This window comes from Triturus cristatus, chromosome 7 (assembly GCF_964204655.1).
Source record: "Triturus cristatus chromosome 7, aTriCri1.1, whole genome shotgun sequence".
NCBI classification, from domain to species: Eukaryota; Metazoa; Chordata; class Amphibia; order Caudata; family Salamandridae; genus Triturus; species Triturus cristatus.
This window is the reverse complement of record NC_140590.1, coordinates 311,679,408-311,694,000: the sequence shown is the minus strand read 5'-3', so window position 1 is coordinate 311,694,000 and position 14,593 is coordinate 311,679,408.

Below are 14,593 nucleotides of genomic sequence, written 5' to 3'. Positions count from 1 at the left end.
CTTTCAAATTGATTTGTAGATTATGAAGTTACAGAATCTCACACCAGATTTTCTTATGCACACAATCAATATAATGCACTGCTCTTAGCAAAACCAGTAATGGCAAACTTTCCCTCTGTTTCTCTACACATATAGATGTAAATAACAAATCACATTGCTTCCCAGATTATTTCAAATTCTAAAACTCATTACTCTTGGTGACACATATCAACCCTTGCCAGCTGACTTCTAACTGAACCCAAAATGCTTCTGTAATTTTTTGGAGTCGCACCTGCACCGTGCACCGTGCACCGTAAGCGATGGCACTGCAAATCCATACGGTAGTTCAAAAATATATTACTAATAATTTTACCACTTTTAAAAAAATAATACACTCATTTTAAAGATAGCACGGACTTGGGAAATCTCACTGTAATAACATATTACTTTAATATTTATAACAAATTCAACTCGCTTAAAACAAATGTTCTCGCTTCCAAAATCCAAAGCAGTGTTTGTTATGGCAGGGCGAGAGCTGTGCTCCCACCCTACCATAGCAAACAGTGGTGTCCCGGGGGTGGGCACCCCGGGACACTGCAGGAGTTGGGGTTGGTGGTCTCCAGGGCCATCACTGGCTCCAGGAGGGGGGCCACATGGCCCCCCTCCCTTCAATTAGAAAGCCCCGGGGAGGTGGTGGCCCCAGGGCTAGGGGGTCCATAGCGGACCCCCCCAATTTCCAATTTTTGTGCCCTGGGGAGGTGGTGGTCCCTGGAGCGTGTGGGGGGCTCGAGCCCCCCACAGAATTTTTTTCTAAAGAAGAGCCCCAGAGCTGCAGGGGGTCGCGCCCCCGCAGTTTATTATGAAAGCCTCGGGGAGGTGGCGGTCCACGGGGCAGTGTGGAGGGGATTGACACCCTCCCATGCTTTTTTTTACAGCCCTGGGGAGGTGGTGGTCCCTGGGGCTGCGGGGGGGCATTGTGCCTCCTGCATACATTATAATAAGCCCTGGGGAGGTGGCGATCCCCGGGGCTGCGGGGGCCCCCGTGGGCCCCTGCTATTATTTTTGTGGCAATGCCCCTGGGACCTGCCCCACCCATGGGCCTCATTTAAATGAAGCGCGGGAGCCCGTGCTTCATTTAAAAAAAAAAAAATTGGCGGCATTTGCGACCCCAGCGTGAATTCTGCCGAAATTTTAAAAAAATGCTTTTCTTCACCCTTGGGGGCCTAGGTGGTCAGGGTGTTTTCACCCTGCCCCCTTTTCTTATTTTTCATGCTTGATTCTCTCTTTTCTTGTGACTCGGTTCTACCGAGTCACAAGATGGCTGCCAATACTTCCTGTTTTGGAGTGTAGACAGCCAATTAGAATAAAGCTCGTGGTCGGCAGGGGTCGCGATACCGCGGCCATGGATATCAAAACTTTTAATTTTGAATTTCTCAGCAACTACTGAATGGATTTACACCATTTTAAAAAAAGGTCGCTTTGGTCCGTTCAGTAGTTTCGGCTGTAGCCTTGCCTAAAGTTTCCAATGGGAAATTGATTTTTTGACTCTTATTTTGTGAATTTCTCAGCAACTACTGAACGGATATACACCATTTAAAAAAAAGGTCGCTTTCTGAACCAAGCCCTACCTTTTTGTCAAATTTGGGGTAATTCCGTTCAGCAGTTTGGCAGTAGCCGATCTCAAAATTTCCTATGGAAATTAACATGGGGAAAATGCATTTTGGGACCTCCTTTTTTCCCACCCCCCGCTTGACGAATCACCCCCACACTTTCAGGATAGGAGCTGTCCTGGATAGACTTTTTTGGGGGAGAATTTCACGAAGATTCGTCAAACGACGCCAAAGTTATTAGCAAAACAAAAAATGCTTTCCCTACGGAAACTAGGTTCTAATTATGACTACCTACTGGCGCCCGCCTATTTTAAGAGTTCCATACAACATGATGATAAATCATATAGCAGTGTTTGGTTCACCCTTGGGCACACACATGGCTTCAGTAATGTACTGTATGTCGTCGTGGTCACAATCAATAGGTGTACTAAATAGCACCCATGTTTGCACCTCTGAGGCACAACATTTTTCTAATGACCAGTATTTCTTTTTTGAATATTTTGTTTTGTTTTAATTTAGGACTGTTACATTCATAATACCTTTACAAAAACACCAGTACTTAATCTCCTTAAAGGAAAACCTTTTATAGCATTTCGAATTTAACTTTTATATAACAAAATAATGACATTTCCTTTAATCATCCATGTTTCTCTATGTTGGACTTGGCCCTTTCTGCTTGGTCATCCCACAAATTTTTGCTTTCCTCCTCCATCTTGTGCTGATCCTATTTTTTTTGGCCTGAGGACTCTGTGCAATTTATCACTGCTAACCAGTGCTAAAGTGTGAGTGCTCACTCCCTTAAACATGGTAAAATTGTCTTACACCTAATTTGCAGATTTTCTTGTAAGTCTCTAGTAAATGTTTACTACCTGCACCCAGGGTGTGGGCCTTGAGCATTGAATGTGCCACTTAAGTAGCCCTTTACACATGTCTCAGGCCTGTTATTGCAGTTTGTGTGTGCAGTTTTCATGCCACTGGAGTCAAGCTATCCTGGCTGATGAGGGGTGAAACCCCGAAACCGGTCCTAGGATGCTTGTTTCAAGTCCAGGGAGGATCTGGCCTGGCAGTTAGGGCTGGACTGTTCCCATTGGGTGCAGGGTCAAGACTGATTTGCATATGGCTGGGTTCAAACTGGAATGGCATGGGAAGCAAAAAATCTATGAATGGATGCCCAGATCTCTGTACTGGGGTGAATGTATGCCATTGCTCTGCATTCATCAGATGTCAGCAATTTTAATTTTCTTGAAATCTAGATTGGCTATCCAGAATCCTATATTTAATTTATTGCAGGTTCACAATATCAACAAGACTTTAGAACATTTGTGGTAAGCCAATTAGGAAACACCCTTTGATTTGCGGGTTAATGAAGTGGATTAGAGCTGCAAACCCCTCCTAAATCCAGGTAATCTGTTATGGGATGTGAATTTGGCTTTGCAAATGTTTCAGTTATGAGAAGACAATGATAAACTTGTTATCTGGCAAGTTGGTTATATTACTATGTCTAGTATCATTTAGAATGGTTTCTAAAGTTAGGTAATTAGATGTTTCTGCAATGCCTTTCTTTCCACCATGGTGCATTTACCATTACAAGGTGTACCTTGAATGTCTCTATCTCTAAGGAGTTTCCTATATTCCCCTCACCCACCTAGTTGTGTGAAGTGAGGTGCCTTAATCACAATGAAGGTGACTGGGGCTCTTTGAACCTCAGCCTGCAGTTATGGATTTAATTACACAAACCTTTCACTCCCTTATTTGCAACTGTAGATTGGTGAAAGGGGTGATGCATCTTGCGGGGTAGACTCATGAGAACAGATTTACAATCCCCCTGCACCACAAGTACGTTACTTTTTGTGAGGTACTGGTGGCGTATTTCACTCCTCCATATTTACAAAGACAGGAAAAGTCACCCTGCGTGGCCTTTTCAGTCCTTGTAAGTATGGCCCCTTTATACGCAGCACTTTGGGTGTTCCCATGCAACACCCATGGAACCAGACACATTTACAGATTGAAAAGGAATCGTAAATCTGGAAATGCGTCAGTATGCTCTGCCACCCTAGGGGTGGCGTAGCTAGGTGCAACAAGGAGAAATGTTTTCATTTCTCCTTGGTTTTTCCTCGTTCAATGCGTGCTGCATTCTACAGCATGCATTGAAAGAGGAAAATGCCTGTAGTGATTGTTTTCATGCAGGAAGGTGCCCTTTCCTGCATGAAATTGATCTCCCCATGACGCAGGCATCCTTGCAGCATGGCACAAGTGTGCCTGCGCATGGCAGCTGTTTGTGCGCTAGCGCAGAGGAGGGCACAGGAATGCGACATTTCATTGTAAATATGTCGCATTCCTGGGCTCTTAGAGTGCCACAGCGTGGCGCAGCCCAAGGGCTTGCGGTGCCATACTGCGGCACTTCCTCGTAAATCTACCGCAGGATGTTTAGAGGCTTACTCAATTCAGGGTGCTATTGCATCAGAAGCTTTTTGGGCAGGAGGTAGATTTAGAAGAGATCCTTAAATCAGCAGATTGGTCAAGAGTTTTAATGTTGTTAATATGCTCCAAACTTTCAGAAAATTAGCCTCCTATATTGAAATTAAATTACAGGTTTGCTAGCCAATTGATGAAGGAGAGTCCTGATTTAATTAAAGACAAAAGAGATGAAGGCTATCCGATTTTTAGGTCGAGCGTGAGCCAGCACGCAAGTGCTGCTCTGTGAAAAGCTGTGGTAGTTCAGTACCGAGAGAAGCTTCGCCCAGCCCCTCGCCCCTATTTTTGATTGGCTTGTGTGTTTGTCCTTTGTAAATTCTGTCTTTTGATTCATTATGAGACTTGTTAGTCCCTCCTTAGTACAGCCATGTCGTCATTTGTGACCTCCTATGGCTACTGATACCTTTACTTTGGTTCTTACATGGTATGGTCTTGCAAGCACAATTTTTTTGATTTATTTTCTCCTACTTCAGGCACTACGACTTTTTCCTTCAGCCCATTTTATTGAAACTAATCTTTGCTGCAAGGTCTATCTTTTTTACCTCATCCTTCTCTGAGGAAGATTATATGCTCTTAATTATGGCCACACCGGGACCTTGTATTCGGCCCTCAGTTCTTGCTGCCAGCTCTCTTTTCTTGAAAGTTTGCCTCATTAACTCCATCCTCGTGAGTTCCTGCCTGCCTCGGCGGCCTGATGATGCTATCACGGCTGACTGTTGGATAAGGTTACTCCGAAAGCATTTTGTGGATTAAGGGGCATATCAACAAGGGCTTTATCTATGCTTTTTTGGCTTTAAAAGCCAAAAAAGGAGAGATAAAACTAGCGCCCTATCAACAACAGGGTGCTAACATGCAAATTTGCATGTTAGCACCCTTTTACTCTATGCTTCCCCTTGCATCTCTAATGAGATGCAAAGGGGGCGTTCCAGAGTAAAATAATAGGAGAAATGTCGCTAAGCGACATTTCTCCTATTATCAAGAATGTCGCTAACCCTGTTAGAGACAAAAAAAGCAGCGCTAACCGCGGTTAACGCTGCTTTTTTCTGTCTGGTATTTTTCTGACTTAGCCATGATATCCTATGGAAGGAGGATATCATGGCTAAGCTTGCCTGTCCCTATCAACAAGGTAACATGAGATTATCGCTGGGTTTCCAGCGATAATCTCACGTTAGCCTGTTAGCGTGAGGATTTTTATCGCTATTGAGATAAGCGTTGCTAATAGCACGCTATCTCAGCGATAAAAATTCACGCTAGCCGGCGATAATTATCCTAGCGCTAAGTGCGCTTAGAGATAATTATCGCCGGTTGTTGTTGATATGCCCCTAAATTCTGTAATAGAGGTGACAGAGGGCACAGCAACTAGAACAGTGCGGGGGCTGTCCACGAATTCAGATCAGCAAGAGCCTGGCTGTTTACCTTGGAGGCCGGTCCTTGCCTAGCAGTGGTACAGTGTGTTGGTAAATGTTTTCAATTATGATGGTCTTTTGGAGAAGGATCGCATGCAGACTGCTCATGCCAAGGCAGTGAAGGAGTAGGAGGGTCGGGGGTGGGGTGCTGGTCATTCCTCGCTTGTGCAGACTTAGGGGCATATCAACAACAACCGGCGATAATTATCTCTAAGCGCACTTAGCGCTAGGATAATTATCGCCGGCTAGCGTGAATTTTTATCGCTGAGATAGCGTGCTATTAGCAACGCTTATCTCAATAGCGATAAAAATCCTCACGCTAACAGGCTAACGTGAGATTATCGCTGGAAACCCAGCGATAATCTCACGTTACCTTGTTGATAGGGACAGGCAAACTTAGCCATGATATCCTCCTTCCATAGGATATCATGGCTAAGTCAGAAAAATACCAGACGTAAAAAAGCAGCGTTAACCACGGTTAGCTCTGCTTTTTTTGTCTCTAACAGGGTTAGTGACATTCTTGATAATAGGAGAAATGTCGCTTAGCAACATTTCTCCTATTATTTTACTCTGGAACGCCCCCTTTGCATCTCATTAGAGATGCAAGGGGAAGCATAGAGTAAAAGGGTGCTAACATGCAAATTTGCATGTTAGCACCCTGTTGTTGATAGGGCGCTAGTTTTATCTCTCCTTTTTTGGCTTTTAAAGCCAAAAAAGCAGAGATAAAGCCCTTGTTGATATGCCCCTTGGTGCGAGGCTGTGTTTTGGTTTGGTTCTTTCACTTGGGATATTGACGGATATGGCGAGAGGGAGGAACTGTTGTGGTGCCTGCGGTGCGCAGGCGGATTGAGATGGGAAACAGGCCTGACGCATCCGTTAACCTGCATTACACCTGACGCGACGGGGACCGGTGCACCCTGAGCTACACTGCTGGGACCTTGGCCTGGGGTACCCTGCGCCACACCGCTTGAGACCCCCAATGACCTGCTGTCCCCTTATTGGGAGCTCGGGAGCTGAACCAGTCCTCTCACGGCCGCCTCAGACACCGGGGCACAGTGCAGTGGTGAAAGGCAGGCTGGGATCTTTTTCGAACTGGTCGGCCTCCTTGTCGCAATGGACCTCTTCTTTGAGGCGGTGCAGTAGCTTCAGGAGAACAGCGCTGGAGCTAAGGCCGCGGCTAGGCGGGGGCCCTGCGCCCAGCGGGATGAGGCTCCTCCCGGGGATGTCCTTTTGGGAGTAGTGCGGGTGGGCTCTTACCTGCAAGAAGGGTGTACACCAGTCAAAACAGACCTAGCCCTGTACCAGGTACTTTATGACGAATATCACCACACAGCTCCCTCAAGTGGTGGTGCTGCGTAGTTTTCCACAGCTCTGCATTTGTGTACAGCTTATCCTCAGTTATAATGAGGTATTTATGAAACTATCCGTCTTTACCTGGGCAAGGCGGCCACGTTGATGAGGTGGAGTTAGGTCGCTGGAGGAGTCCTAGCACAGCCATAGGGTTGTTATGTTCACAAATAGTTGATAAATAACGTTATAAAGGTAAAAAATTTACTTCCATTGAATTGAGAATGACCATTTGTAGAGAACATACCGCAAAAACGGAATGCTTAAATGAAAGGATTTAAGGGTACTTGACATAAACTGCATATATCAACTTTGAAAGGTTGAAAGGCTGAGTGAGTCCATTTGGGACTCGTCACAACACATGCATGCATGTATTGATGTACTGCAGGCGCTTACAAGACCATACACCCAATTCAGAAGGGAGGGAGACTCATGATTTTTAATAACCAAAAGCTCTTTATTTTAGCTTTCTCTCGCCCGAATTGCTCCCACTTCAATGCAAGTGATTGGAGGAAAGGCATTCACCTGATTTATTTTGTAACTCTCCCTCTTTCCTTCTTCCTAATGTTGGTTTGTATTCAGGCGCATTAACCAACTGAGCTGTGGTAACAGGCTTTCCCTTTAACACTCTTAAAGAAGCATTCTTCACCACTTAGAGGCTTATTTAGAAGGCCATTGAGCCACTTTTGCGTCATTTTTAACATGGGAAAAGTGACACAAAAGTGGCGCAAGAGGCTTGTAAATCTGCCCCTAAATTTCTCAGGGAAGCAGCAATATTTACAGCTGCGACCATTTTAATTTTCTTTGGATAGCTTCCTGAGAAAGGGTTACTCTGGTGCGAATCAACTACTGTGTGCTTATTTGATGTACTGCACTCGTTCTTCCTAAGACTACCCACAAATTGGCAGTGAAGCCATTGGAATTTATTCAGAGATGCCTTCTTGGCGCTACTCGGTCACAATTGCATTTAGGGCTGTCATTGAGCTATGTGAAAGTTGGTCTACAAGTCCATGTTTTGTGAAGCAGCATACTTTTATTTCCAGATGAGTTTCCACGTTGTAAAGACTACATGTGACTCTCCTGATGGGGAGCTGACATAAACTGCCAGGCACTTGTATTAAATTACTGCACCTTAAGAGTACCTAGGTGAGCATGTGTCCTATGGACAACGTGTATTTTATGATCCTGCTTCCTGGCATATCACAAAGTGTAATTTTGAGCCCTTACTGATGTGTGATTTGTCACACTCCTGATTGATTTCTCACTCCTTGTTTAAATAAGCAGGGTCATCAGTCACATTCTGATTACTGTGACAAGCACTGTACACAGGGGATAGAAAGTCAGAATGAGATAGCTGCAATAACTGAAACAGTTGTACCTGAATTACCTTTGTGTTATCAGAATTTGGCAGAGGTGTTTGACAAAAAAGGCTTCTTCTCTCCCTCCTTATCGACCATGTGATTGTCATATTGACTTAATTACTGGAGCACTTATTCCCTTATAGGATTTATGCATTTACAGAAAAAAGAAAACATTTACCTCTGGGATTATTTGGATGAAATGCTTCAAATCTGGTTTATCAGACCCCCTCGCTCACCAGCTTCTTCTCCTCTTTTTTTATTCCAAAAAAGGAGAGCAGTCTTAGGTGTTGCATTGACTATAGATCCTTTAATGACATTACTAAAAAAAAAGATACCCTTTGCCATTAATCCAATCACTGCTTTATCAAGTCAAAGATTCAAAACTCTTCACCAAACTAGGTCTAAGAAGGGCGTACCATTTGGTATGAGTATAAGTTTGGGCTATACCAATACCTAGTTATTCCTTTCGGCCTTTGTAATGTACCTGCTACCTTCCAATTCTCCATTAAGGAAGTCTTGAGAGAATTGTTAGATGTTTGTGCCTTTGCTTACATAGATAATATATTCATTTCCTCGTTGTCTGTGGGAGACCATGCAAAACATGTCAGAGCTGTCCTAGAGAAATTAAGGGACAATAAGTTGTATGTAAAATTGGACAAATGTGAATTCAACTTGTCTGGGAATACCTTTTTGGGGTTTGTGTTATCCACAGAAGGGATGAGCATGGGCCCTCAAAAGGTATCAGCCATTACTCAATGCAAGTCGCCCCAATCTGTAAAAGGAGTACAAATCTTTTTAGGATTTGCTATTTTTTATAGGTGCTTCATTGATAACATTTAAGCTTTGGCTTCTCCTATCACTAAGCTTCTATGTAAGGGAGTAAAATTCCACTGGACGCCTGAGGTCGAAGAGACTTTTAAAAAGTTAAAAAAGGGTTTTCCCAGTGCACCCATACTGAAACACCCAGATCCCTCTCAACCATTCCGTATTGAGTCCAATGCTTCTCAAGTAGCAATTGGAGGGGTAATATCACAAAGCAGCAAGTCATCAGGCTGTTTATATGCTGTTGCTTTCTCTATTCAGTGGGAGATGGAGAGCTACCTTTCATTAAAAGGGCATTTGAGGAATGGAACCATGATCTGTAAGGAGCATTACACGCTGTCACAGTTCTTACAGAACACAGGAATCTGCATTTCTTAAAAACAACATGTGCATTGTCTGAGACATTTGCGCTGGACCCAATAATTCAGTGAATATGATTTTGCAATTCAGTTTCAGGACAGAAGAAACATTTGGGTTATAATGCTCTTGATACTCCAAGTGACCATCCATCCATTATAGCCAAAGAACACATTCTTGGAGCATTATATTCAGAAGAATAGTTTACTAGTGAAGTATTAAAGGCTCAACAATCCAAAGAAGTGGAGGTCCTTGAACAAACACACAAAGCACATTACAGAATCTCCTTTACATACAAGTGGGTTTAGTTATCCTTACAGTACCTTTGCAGCAGCAATCTTTATAATGGTGCCATCCACATACACTCACTAGTCAACCAGGGAACAAAAAGACTATCAAACTCCCTAAAAAGTATTTTTGGTGCCCCACACTGTCAACCAATGCAAAATTATATTTGCACAAGGCAAAAGTTCTGCCTCTGTCTGCCAGCCTCCTAAATCCCATGCCCACTCTTCCTGCTCCTTGGCATTCTATTTCTACGGACCTCATTGGAGAACTACCAAAAACTGAACAGGGTTTCATTGTTATTCTAGTAGTGTTAAATAAGATGTCCCACTTCATTCCTATGAAGGAATGACCTACATCCAAGGAGTTGTACGCAGTGTTCTTACAGCACGTTGTGCGCCCACATGGTCTCCCATCTGTTGTAGTTTCCGATTGGGCTTCCCAGTTTGCGTCTAAATTTTGGAAAGGGTTGAGTGCCATGGTACAGATGGATATCCGCTTGTCCTTTACCATCACCCTCAAACGGATGGTCCAACTGAGAGTGTTAACCAATGCTTTGAGCAGTATATGCAGTCTCAGTTATTACACTTCTCCCTAGGTCGGGACACATTTTTATGGGCAGCTGAATTCGCCTTTAACAATCGAATGCATTCTTTCACAGCTTTTTCTCCTTTCTAATGCAACTATGGTTTTCATTCTCGCCTTTTGCACCCGCCTTTTACTTCCACCATTCCAGCATCTCAGGATCTAATAGATAACTACATGAGATACAGAAAACAGCTCAAGTCAATTAAGAGAAGGCCAAGGCTATGTACAAAAAGAATACGGATCTCCATCGCCACTCCAGTCCTGTTTATTCTATTGGGGATATGGTGTGGCTGGGAAACAGCAGTTACAGCGCAAGCAGTACAACGCATGCCATTACCCCGCATGCCGTTGCAACGCAAAAGGTGTGTAGCAGTGGGCAGAATGTGTTGGATTGAACTCCAACACCTTCCCTACTGTTGCACACACTGGAGTTGGAACAGTAAATTTAACTTTTCCAATTTCCAGTGCCCTCGACATAAAGTCTGGGCAAAGTTTTGCGTTGCAACGGCATGCGGGGTAATGGCATGCGTTGTAACGTCACATATCCGGTGTGGCTATTTACACACAATATTGCAGTGAAGAGTACACAAACATACAAGCCATGTTTTATTGCCCCCTACAAGATCATTAAGATAATTAATCCTGTCACCATGAAGTTGGAATTGCCTGCCACCCTAAAAATAAATCCTGTCTTTCATGTCTCATTTTTAGGTCAAGCCTGAGCCAGGGCGCGAGCGCCGCTCTGGCGATTTGTTGTAGATTGAGATTGGGGGAGAAGCCCTGTCCATATCTTTGATTGGTTTGTGTCTTTGCCCTACTTAAATGCTGTGTGCCGCTGCTCGCACCCGCAAGGTGGATGCCGCCACAAGCACGAGTGCTTGAAAAGTGCAGACCGCTTGTTTTAAGGCTGTGTTCGTTCGGAGCACTCGGCACTTGCTTGCTCGCCTGTGAGGAGATGTCACTGCCGTATGTCTGCAGCGCCTGCTAGTGTGTCCAGATGGCTATTAATACCTTTTTGACACAACACAATGTTTGCTGGAAACACCTTTTATTGGAAATCTGGTGACTTGCTTTGCAGTTTGGTGTAACAAATATGCCACTTTGTAAGATGCTCTAGCATTCGTGCGTTCAAGCATAGTTACTGCCTCTCATCGCAGTCTTAGATAACACATACTGTCACCTTTCATAATTATGTGTATGTTAAAATAATTTTACATATTTGATTGTGAACAGCTGCACTGTCATCTTTTTGGGACAAGTGTCATTTAGTAATCAAGTTTGAATTTATTGTGCCTGACCTGGTTTTGTATAGTTTGTGCGAGTTGCTTCCACAAGTGTAGAAGTGGCAGCTGGATGTCCGCTAAACAACAGTAAAAAGTCGTATTTCATGCTCTAATGTATTTTCATGGACTTTGTGGCTGGACGGTTTGCAAGGTTTGCCTGATATATATTTTAATTTAAGCATTGATTTAATTCTCATGCAGCATTTTCATTATTGGGCACATTTTGTATTCTTTCAGCTCTTCTGGTCTCAAGCTTCTTGTGAAACCATGCACTGAATCACTTACTATACCAATAATACAATATAATCGGGTAAAAGTTAATATGACAGCAATAACAATACTTTTCTTCATAACCTGCCATGTCTCAAAAGTACAGTGAGAAAACTCTATGGGTACTTGGGGCATTTCCTTTTGTTGTGTAGAAAGGACCTCCTGCGTTGCTTCTTTTCAAAGAACAAAAAATGCAGAGCAGCAATTCATTTTTGCCAAAAGCATTCCTGACCTATCGGTTAGGTGGCCCACCTACCACACAATATATAAGGGCCACAAACTGGACATTTTACCAACGCATCAAATCCCCATGCACTATAATTACAAGCATTGGCATTTGGGACCTTATAAGTGTTTACCCATGCAACAGTTGATGTTGTTCTCCAAGGATATTGTGCTGCATAACTAAATACTTATAAGGACCCAAAGGCGAGACCTATTGGCTATGCCAATGCTTGTTCTTTATTGAGTTTCTCCTTCATTGGGCACGATGACGTGATACGCTTACAATTCAGCATGCCATGCCCGCTTTCACTTTCGAAGCAGCCAGGACATTGGCGGCCATTTGCTTGCAATGCCGTAGGTCTTGTATTTAATGGGAGACCTATAGCATTTTTTTTTTTTTTTTTAATTAGAACTGCGGGAATGAAGCAAAAGAAGGTATCCGAGCACTTTATATTGTTCCTCTTTAAACAATCTTCCTGTAGGATGACCAACTGGCATGGGTGCCAAATCAGGACGATGAGTGTAAACTAAAAATTCATGACAAAGGGTCAAAATTCAGGCCAAAATTCAGGACAGAAGGTCTAAATTCAGGACTAAAATTCGAGACAAAAGGTACGTTTTACAGACACATCAGTGCCAATGTGAGATGTGAGGTGGCAAACATAAGATGCAGCTAATTGGGACCTGCAGTGCAGTCCCCTGAATGGCCGGCTTTAGATGTCAGATCCCTTCAGGCATTCCATGTCTGTTCAGCTGGTGATGAGTGGTTTAGGGGCTGGTACAGTACCGAGTGATGGATAAGACCCATAGAGGACATGTCTTGTATGAGGGTAAGAGCATGAAGAAAGAAAAGAGAGTGATTAACCAGCCAGCATGAGCTATAATTAGCTGCTGACTGCTGAGTGTTATGGTATTATGGTGGACCAGAATGGTTAGATAGGAGTTGACATTACTATATAATGCCCTGGCTAGCCTTATATCAGCCATCCTTATTTTACCGGTATATGGGAAATTTTAAACTGCTTGGGCTGTTTCGTTTCTGGGAGCTGTAAACTGCAGATTCTCATTGCTGCACAGAAGTGTGCTACAGACTAGAAACTGTATGCACTGTTGAGGCATTATTGTAGGTAAGAAGAAGGAGGCACTGTCTTTTACATACAGAACATTTTCTACTGATGAGAAGCAAAAGGCCAACATGCTGTTTTTACTGATAAAACGATATAACACAAATACTAATGTGTGGAAATGTGGTTTCTGCAAATATGTATCATTTGGACATCACCAAGTAAAGTGTTTTGATAGTTTGATCCCATTAAAACTCTGTTTACAGCACACTTCTGAATTACAGGCAGGTGGCCCATTTGTCATTTCCTAACTGCTGATGTGTTTTGAAACATTTGCATTGTTCATTTGCAGATATTTAGATGTTGTGTATTACAAAGAAACTGACAGCTTACGGCCTTTGTTTTCCCACCCCCAAGAAAATCTGTGAAAACATGCTGCATTCAACAACACATTTGTCATTCTATATTCAATTGTATTAGCTTCTAAAGCATAGTAAATGATGACTTTTTACTGTGCACCAGGATACGACGACCTTTGATGGGGCTTTCCAATGATTCCCTCACTATCGCTATCAGTGCCCCTCTCTCACACGTATTTCATTTGTTTTATGGCGCCTCTCATACCAGTGTGGGGTACCAGAGCACTTTAGATCACACACACATACAGAGACAATGAATCATACGTGTGAAAATCAGTGTATAGAAAATGTTACATAAGGCAAAGGAGACTACAAGGTGTAGGAGGAACGTCACCCATACTGTTAGGCATTTTGTGGGAGTGTTTTGGTCTGAAAAAGCCCAAACTCAGGATCGGGAACATAACATAATTTATTTCTACCCAAACAAACCATTTTTAGCAATATCAGGATAATGAAAATCTTGGAAGAAAATGTAACTTTGTAACCTGTACCATGCAGCTTGCATGCAGCTCTTTGATGGCAGTTCATAGGTCACTATGCTAGAAGATTACATATGTACCTTATGAAATACATGGTAACAAAATATTCTCAGTGACAAAAGCAGTAACCCACTGAGCTGTGCACATAAAATACTGTTCTTTGATATATGCATGGTACAAATTCTTTGCAGCAGGCATATTAACCCTCTGTGCTATCTTGGATGATTCAAAACTACCACTAAACAAAACTCCCATCTCTCGCCAGTGGGTACATTAGTCACCAGAGTTATCGTGCCACTTTTATTGTTGCCTGAAAACTGCTTGATATACAAGGAACTCTGCAATGCCGCCTGCCCCCGACCCATCCAGCCTTCCAGGGAAACACCCGATACTGGGTACGGCTAGAGTGGCCTTGCTACCACTCTCCAATGGTGCCCCTCATCTTCACATAGACCCTCTCTCATGGATATTTAATTTCTTTTATAGTGCTACTAATCTGAAGTATGTACCGCAGGTTGTTGGAGTGCGTTACATCACACTCATATTATATAGAGACAATGACACATAAATGTGAAAGTCAATATATATAGAAATATGGTGTAAGAGTCAGATGTCATCCATAC